This window comes from Tiliqua scincoides, chromosome 5 (assembly GCF_035046505.1).
Source record: "Tiliqua scincoides isolate rTilSci1 chromosome 5, rTilSci1.hap2, whole genome shotgun sequence".
NCBI lineage: Eukaryota > Metazoa > Chordata > Lepidosauria > Squamata > Scincidae > Tiliqua > Tiliqua scincoides.
In genome coordinates, this window is record NC_089825.1 from 83,412,946 (window position 1) to 83,421,074 (window position 8,129).

Here is an 8,129-nt window from a genome sequence, read left to right on the forward strand (position 1 = left end):
CAGTTCTACAATTTTCTGGCGGATGTTAGTGTACTCCAAACCTGTCTACTCCCCTCCCCACAGCAACCAAAAGATAGCATTGCCCATGACTTTCCTGTTTATGGCTGTTTCCTTGACAATTCCCAGAACTTTTTCAGGGTCTTCCGAAGGTCCGAGTTGAAATCTGATTGAATCAGACTTAACTCAGTGTGTTGAGAGTGGCCCAATAGTAGTAGTGGCTTCCTTGGTGGTTCCAGGAGTCAGACTTGTCATAATCATAAGGAAAGCAGAGATGGTCTTGAAATCTCCCTCAAACAATTTTATCTGACCCTTGCATCCCTATGAGATTTTAATCAAGGGAGTGTAAAGGTTGGAGCTTATAAGGAAAAGCCTCAGTATTTGGTGCTTGCAAGTTTAGATGTAAAGATGATAAAGAGGAGATATGATAGAGCAGAGGTGGCCAAGCCATGACTCGCAAGTCACATGTGGGCTCTGGCATATAATGTGTGGCTCTCGGAAATATGTTGGCTGTGCTTCTTTTTTGCATTGCAATTAATATAAAAGGTATATAAGACATTTTTCAAGCTTTATAAATTATTTACCAGCTATAAGCTGAGAGTCCACTGAATTAAAACATAAGTTTAATGTTTGTGGTGAGTAAATATATTTATGAATTGAAATGCTTCTTAAATATTGCGGCTCTCTCAGGCATCTGAAGCTTATTGTATGTGGCTCTACCGTTAAACAAGTTTGGCCACTCCTGTGATATAGTTTACTAAATACTGCATGGGGTGGGAGACAATTTTTCTCTCCCTCACTACAAGAGCTTGGGTTGACCTAATTAAGCTGATTGCCAGGAGCTTCAGCACTGTCAAAATGAAGTCCTCCTTCCCCAAACTTATAAAAGACTTGTGAAATTCACTCCTACAAAGGTGGTGATGGGTGCTTGCAAAGTTTTAGAAATTCGTAGGTCTGGAGCTACCTTCTTCCAAGTCAGACAGTTGCTTCATATCTCCATAGCTCTCCAGGGGTCTTCCCAGAGACTACAGTATCTGTCTCCAAAGCATGTACTCTATTATGGAGCCACAGCCCTTCCTCTTTAGCTCACCAAAGTTTCAGAAAGGGTTCTTTCCCAGCTAGGCTTGGGGAGGTGGGGGTTGAACCTACCATCTTCTGTATGCAAAATCTGGGCTCTACCACTGAACTATAGTCCAATTCCCTCAAAACCCACTGACAGGTTTGTTTTTAGCCGTGACAGCTAAACAGAACCTCCCACACAGAGGCAGGATACTTGTGAAGCCTACATTCTGAGGACCAATGCAGAAACTGTCACCTTTGTACCTTGATTGAGAATTCCCAGAAGCATCGGGCTGGCTGGCTGCTGCTGATGGCAGAATACTGGACTAGAGAGACCTCTGTGTGTTCCAGCAAGGCAAATCATGTGTTTTTAGACAAGACAATTTATTCTTTTCCTAAGTAATCCCTAGCATGTATTCACTGCTGAAACAGAGACGCCTGCGTTGGCTTGGTCATGTCGTGAGAATGGATGATGGCCGGATCCCAAAGGATCTCCTCTATGGAGAACTCGTGCAAGGAAAGCGCCCTACAGGCAGACCACAGCTGCGATACAAGGACATCTGCAAGAGGGATCTGAAGGCCTTAGGGATGGACCTCAACAAGTGGGAAACCCTGGCCTCTGAGCGGCCCGCTTGGAGGCAGGCTGTGCAGCATGGCCTTTCCCAGTTTGAAGAGACACTTTGCCAACAGTCTGAGGCTAAGAGGCAAAGAAGGAAGGCCCATAGCCAGGGAGACAGACCAGGGACAGACTGCACTTGCTCCCGGTGTGGAAGGGATTGTCACTCCCGGATTGGCCTTTTCAGCCACACTAGACGCTGTGCCAGAACCACCTTTCAGAGTGCGATACCATAGTCTTTCGAGACTGAAGGTTGCCAATACAAGTAATGGAGCTAATCCATGCTACTGTTGCATTTCTCATTAGATTTTGTATACAAGGCCACAGTAATGGTTTGGTTGGCAACCTTCAGTCTCGAAAGACTATGGTATAAGCCTACAGCACCCAGTATTCCCAGGCGGTCTCCCATCCAAGTACTAACCAGGCCTGACCCTGCTTAGCTTCCGAGATCAGACGAGATCCGACATGTGCAGGGTAACAGTTGCTGTCAAGGCCACAGCAGTTTCTCCAGAATAAATGCCCCAATTTTCTTGACACAATTATCACCCTCTCCCCCTCCTGTTGCACTGCCGAGAGGAGAGGATACAAAATATGGCCATTCCTCATGCAGGGGATGAGAAGAAAGTGGAGGGCAGGACATAAAATCCACGAAAAGCCTCCACTGTTTTGGCTAAGCAAGGGTGAGAAGGTTTGAACCTTGCTATTGTATGTCATCTTCATTTTTCCAGATGTTTATTATTTAATATTGTTGTTTTATTTGAGGGTTTTAGATCTTGCCCTTCCTGCCAATGCCAGCCCAAGGCAACTCGCCATGAAAGAAACAAACATCATCATCTAAAATGACAAATTAAAACAACCAGGCAACAAAGCTAAAAACACTATCAAAGCCCCAGCATGAAAGCAAAGGACAGTTAGCAGATGAACAGCAGCAACAGATGGTTGTGCTAAAATCCATGCTATGATGTGCTCTGCTTCTGTTGCATGTAGAGGGGCTTGGTGTGGCAATCCACTTTTGGGGTTCTGTACAGGACACATAGGGTTGTTTCACCACCTGCCTCTTCCCTAAATTTTTAGGCTTCATCATGGCTTAAGAGTCCTGTTTTCTCCCAGCTCCTTTGTTGGATCTGTCTTAGCACTTGAACATGTCACACTCAGGACGTGGCAGAAATAAAGAAATGGATGACAATATGAGGAGTGTGGAATCAGGGCTAGCTTTAAGCCGATTGGGCCATGCATCTAAGGGCCCCCTGTGCTAGGGTAATCTGTTCTAGTCTTGTATGTAATTTTATATGAAAATGTCCTTAGTGCATGTTTTTGATTGCTTTCCATTCTGCCACAGAGATAAGCTTTATAATACATTTTATTTATATATTATAAGCTTTACAATACATTTTATTTACTTCTCTAAAATTCTACAGACCTTGGCTGTGAACCTGGGGCCATGCAAAAAACATATTTCCAATTGGACCTCACAGCTCGGAAGCCTGGACCTGACTGGAATGACTTCTGTAGTGGGAGGAAGGGCCCAAGATGCAGAGTCTCTTTTTCTTCCAGCTCTGGTCCTTTTATATGTAGCCTGTTTACTAGATGAGCCCAAGGATGTATTGGGGGGAGGGGTACAACTTTTGCTATAGCAGGAACTGGGGCATCATCAGTAAGAGGGCTCAGATGCTGTCTTTGAATTCCCCCCCCCCCCCAAAGATTCTTAGATGAAGAAACGGCATCACGCTCAGCAGGAAGCAAACAGAGAAATTTGCCCTGGGACATGCATTACTGTCTAGCTAGCTGATCTTTCTGAAGAACTGTCTGCAAAACGGTCTGCAGCTCATGTTACATTAAGACTACCATATTATGCAAATCTACCTGTGAGTAAATCTTATTGAAACACAGTGAGACCTGCTTCTGAGTAAACATGCAAAGGCTACCACTCTCACACCTTTTATATTTACCTGCGACATCTTTAAATTCAGTTTTTACACATTTGGTAAACTATTGCAACCCACTCCAAGAGCCTACAATGAAATGAGCTAGAGATCTTTAAGTGGAATATAATACGTTTCAAAATAGGAATAAGCAGCAGGAGAAGAAATCCCCCTAATGAAGACATTTAAAGTTGATTTTGTTGTTGTATAATCTTAGTTGGGTTTGGCTAAGGGGGGTGTCATTATGACTTTATGCTCTTCAGAATTTACTGCTATACCACTGGGCAATCCTGCGTTTAAAAAAAAAATAAAAATTGCCTATGTGTGTGAACTGGAGAAAATATTTAAATACTTTCAAATATGTGTTCAAACAAGTGTTCAAAATGTTTCGTATGTGTTCTATTCATGGTGCCTGCTGAGGGCTGGAAGTGATGTCATTAAGCAGCTGAAGACCAAAAATAAGCACTTTTTTCTTACTTAGGAAGGAAAAGTTCTGCAGAAAGCCTTCCTTCTGTGCCCCCACTAACCCCTGCCCTTGAGTTGATCACCTTAATCATAAAGAGGCTGAATGCCCAAACTCTATGGCCTCTGGAGATGATATTGGGCAAGTTTCTGCACAATCTGCCCAGCTGTAAACATTACAAAGAACTAATCTTCAGTCATGTACTGTATATGGATTGTACCTGGGTTTTGTCTGAAAAAGTTTTGCCTGGCTGGGATGGTACTTTTCTGTAGTTCTGCCCTTCCCAAACAAACACCAGCAGCATCTCTTCCTTGTTGTTTTCATATGACACCACCAGCTGCCAGCAACAAATCTGGGTCATGAAGATGGGGGGAAAAGCAGGGAGGAGCCTGCCTCTCCATCACTGGAATATAGTGCAGTATAAATTGCATAAATGGATGAGGGTGGGGAGCGTGGAAAGGCAGCTTCAATTGTATTCATGGCTGCAGGTGATTCTAAACTCCACCGCTTTTGCCAAAGGAAGGGTGCACAATGAATTTTGAGCCCAAATCTACTACCAAAATTCATTTGTGGCTCTTTACGGAGCTGGGGCAGATTCCTCTCCCCCATGCCTTGTTGAAGATCTGAGTGTGAGTTCTCCTCTTGAGCCTGTTGATTTCCACCCTGCTTCGCTCTAGAAAAGAGACAAGACTGGATCCCACATATAGGACAAAATAATTCGTCATGGGTAGAAAAAAAACTTCCAAGCCTTACTCTTTCATCTGTCTATGCGCACATTAGTTTTACTCCACAATGCTCATACCTCCCATGGCTGTGTGCCAGCTGATGCAAAATATTTGGGTTGGCTCCATATCAACGTGGCACGCAGTGTCCTGCTGTGGTGCAGGATTCAGGCCAGGGCTGACCCAAGTGAGGGTTTCTTTTTCCCCCATCCTAGGTGCATTAAACTGTTGCTCCCTCACCATGTCATACGCTAAGCAGCATAACAAGAGCACATTAAGAATTGACTGGACACTGTTTTCTCAGTTTCATGTCTTCTTTATCTTTACAACTATCTTTACAACTTTACAATCCTGGAAAATGAGTAGCACTGGGATGCCTCCTTCAGTCAACAAGCAACTATATGGGCAATTCTGCCTCCGAATGAGTAGGCAGTGGTGTTTGCAAAGCGAGTCAGGCATCTGGGAACATTGGTACCCCAACTGCCTGTCTTTGCCTCGAGTTCTGCATAATCACAAATGCCTACACCATCTCTGCTAATACAGTTCTAAGGCCTGCATGTTGTAAGAAAGCATTATGGTCAGTGTTTAATTTGCAAGCAGAGTTAAGTATCTTAAGAAAGCACAGCCAGCATAGCTAAATGTACTTTGGGTTAGGGATCAGAACACATGCTTCTTTAGGGTGCACTTGTCCTGTATAATGTATCTGTAAAGCAAGAGACAACTTCTATCTCCCAATACCAGATTGTATCTGTTAATGAGGGAGCTTTCAACACAGAGTGCAACATTATGGGCCAGATTTTAGAGGAGAAATTCTAGTTCAAGATATCCCAGCTGCCACTGTTCCAAAAAACGACTACCTACCTCTTTCCAGAACTGTGGGCTTGGATTTTTTTCCCCCCTAAAGTGGATTGGAACATTCGCACCCTTATGTATGTGATGAATTTGATGCAGTGTGTTGAAAGAGGTGAGGTCCTAGGGATAGGCTTGTGAAGTACCTGAGTTGAGCTTCTGCTAAGAAAAGAATTAGTGGAAGAAATGAGCAACCTGCCTAGGATGTTTGTGATTGCAATGAGACAACCTCAGTTGTCTCTGGTGATGATGAGAAGGTGAACAAGCCACGCAGAGCTAAAGTCTCCCTTGACCAGTGGTGGGATACTGTGTGCCTGTTTCAAGAGGCACAAAATTGCATACAAATCAAGCTTAGAAGTGTAGTGCGAAACAGGGACATGGCAATCTCATCCAAGGAAGTAGTGTGAAAAACATTACCTCCTAATGCAACTTCAGTAGCGGATGGTACAGAAAGGCACCAGCTTTGATGCACCCTAAGAAATTTGCCTAAGGTTAAGGTCTGGTTCACACATGGTTCTACAGCTCTTAAGTTCTCATCACTTGACTATGTAATGCTTAATAACTGGCAAATGGAGTTGATTAAAAAGCAGCATTTGAGATGATGTGAATGTTCTGCCTGGAACATTGATCTCTCTGATGGTTGTCTTGCATGTTTTCTCACTTAATGTTGCAGTCATCAGAGAATAACCATGCACGTGTGACCCAGCCCTAAGTGGGCTTACCTAACACCAAATCACCACAGATCCTTGACAAATTTTCAGCTGCCTTTGCATGAATGCACCTGAGAGTGATAGAGGAAGAGGTCCTACTCAATCCAGTTCTTTGCCCCACCACTTTGTGACCCTAAAATTTGGGTGGGGTGAAGCATGACTCAGTTGTTGGTTGTTGTGTTAACAGGAAATAATGCAGGGCATGATGAACCAAATATTTTTCACAAACACAATGGCATTTTAGCTTCAAAACAATGCCGTGCAGTGTTCCCATTTTTGCAATTGGGGAACTGAAACTGTTTGTTCACCGTGTGCCCGCAGCAGAGTCCAGAGTTGAACCTGGGGTTGGGTTGTTTACTACTGACAGAAAAACCCTTTGGTGATGGTTCACCTTGAATTTAACTCTGGTGCTAGTATATTTGCATGAGAATCTGCTCTGCCTAGGTCCTGCAGGTCAGGATTGGGTTAGAAGGTATATTGGGACGTACTGCTGAACCTTGGGATGATTTGCAGTAGGCTAGCAAAGCATTCTCAGCTCCGATTGCTAAACAAGGACAAAAAGGCTTCCCTCTGCCTCTAAACTAGGTTGCTGAAAGAAGGAAATCCTAGAGGGGGGAAACCAAGAAATGGCTTTTTCGTGAAAGGACTGTGAGTTCAGTGCTGATAGGGTGAAAACAAATTCCTGGACTGAGAAGTGCATAGCGTGCAGCAGGGTCTTCATGGTGTGGCCCCTACATTTTGGAACACCTTTCTTCAACAGCTGCATTTGATTTCTCTGTTACAAAGTTTGTTTTTGTTTTTCCAGCAAGTGAAACCATTAATGTTTCTTGGGGCTGGGGGACGTCCCAGTCCCTGAGGCTGTATGTCAAATGCAGCCCCCTCCCCTTACCTGATGATGTGCTAGCGTCGCCTGGATTGGAAGAAGGAAACAGAGTGGAAGAAGAAGTGTGGAGTGCGCTTTTCCAAGCCAGGGAGTGGGAAGAGGATGAGGAATACTGGGGGTGAGTTGGCAGACAGATGTGAATGCCCTCTGTCCACCTTCTTAGTTGATTTCTAAGTAAACAAGATGGGTATAAGCATGCCAGGAAACCATGCCCCTGGCCTGAAAGCCTGTCCCACAGTCCCAGGGGGTTGTGTGGGGTGTGTGTGCGTGTATGCATGTGTAGCTGTGGGGAGTGAGGAGGGGTAGAACCAGGCCAGCCTGAGACCACCTGAGGCGGCACACCAAATGCTCCCCTCCCTTAACTGATTATGTGCCAGTCCTCAATGCTCTAACTCAGTACTCCACTCTTCCTCTCTGTCCTCTCTTACTTTTCCAATTCAGAGAGTGGAAGGAGACTTAGGAGCACTGGAGGCATAAGAACAGCCCCACTGGATCAGGCCATAGGCCCATCTACTCCAGCTTCCTGTATCTCACAGCGGCCTACCAAATGCCCCAGGGAGCACACTTGATGACAAGAGACCTGCATCCTGGTGCCTTCCCTTGCATCTGACATAGCCCATTTCTGAAATCAGGAGGTGGCACATACGCATCATGGCTTGTAACCTGTAATGGATTTTTCCTCCAGAAACTTGTCCAATCCCCTTTTAAAGGCATCCAGGCCTTTAAAGCGCTGGAATGATAGCTAGACTTGACTCTGAGAGCTGGTTCATTTATGTGCATGTATGTCAAGTTTGTGACTCGCAGCTGAATGTGCGAACTGGCTCCACTGAAAAGCTATGAGATTGAGGCTATGTAAGAAGGTATGAAAATTCTGTCTGTGGTGTTCAATCTGACTTGGCTCGGTCATG

General features: G+C 44.6%; 1 pseudogene; it reads right to left on the reverse strand.

Moving 5' to 3' along the window:
- Positions 1-2,044: 2,044 nt before the first annotated feature.
- On the reverse strand, positions 2,045-2,161 carry LOC136654649 (5S ribosomal RNA; annotated as a pseudogene).
- Positions 2,162-8,129: the final 5,968 nt, after the last annotated feature.